This window comes from Atta colombica, unplaced genomic scaffold (genome assembly GCF_001594045.1).
Source record: "Atta colombica isolate Treedump-2 unplaced genomic scaffold, Acol1.0 scaffold110, whole genome shotgun sequence".
Classification (NCBI taxonomy): domain Eukaryota; kingdom Metazoa; phylum Arthropoda; class Insecta; order Hymenoptera; family Formicidae; genus Atta; species Atta colombica.
The window spans coordinates 314,789-315,249 of NW_017259196.1; the positions used below are offsets into that span (position 1 = coordinate 314,789).

At 19.5% G+C, this 461-nt stretch overlaps 1 protein-coding gene across 6 annotated transcripts in view; it reads left to right on the forward strand.

Annotated features, from left to right (window-relative positions):
- Positions 1–461, forward strand: part of LOC108693846 (acyl-CoA Delta(11) desaturase-like) — a 10,683-nt gene that overhangs the window by 7,752 nt on the left and 2,470 nt on the right. The window lies entirely within an intron of this gene.

Below are 461 nucleotides of genomic sequence, written 5' to 3' on the forward strand. Positions count from 1 at the left end.
TTATTATATTTATTGTATATACAATATAGATTTGTGTATCGTGATAATATTATAGAAACTGGGACTCCTGTACGGATCTGAAACATTCATTGTTTAATTTTTTAAGTCATCAGGGATTTGCATTAAACAAAGCAGATTATTAAAAGAACAAAGAAAAATAAAGTTTAAAATAGGGCAACAAAAAATCCTTTCTAGATAGACAGATGATAATGATATAACAATTTGTATTAAATTTTTTAATTGTAGACAATTAGTAATGACGTAACATATATTGTAAGTAACATTGAATATTTAATTTTTATATACTGAAAAATGATCAGATACATAGTTGAATCTATCGTCTATCGATGTATACATGTAAAGTGATTTAATTTTAATATATAATTATGTTTAATATTTAATATATAATTATATTTAATTATAATTGTATTTAATATTTAATATATAATTATAAATATAAT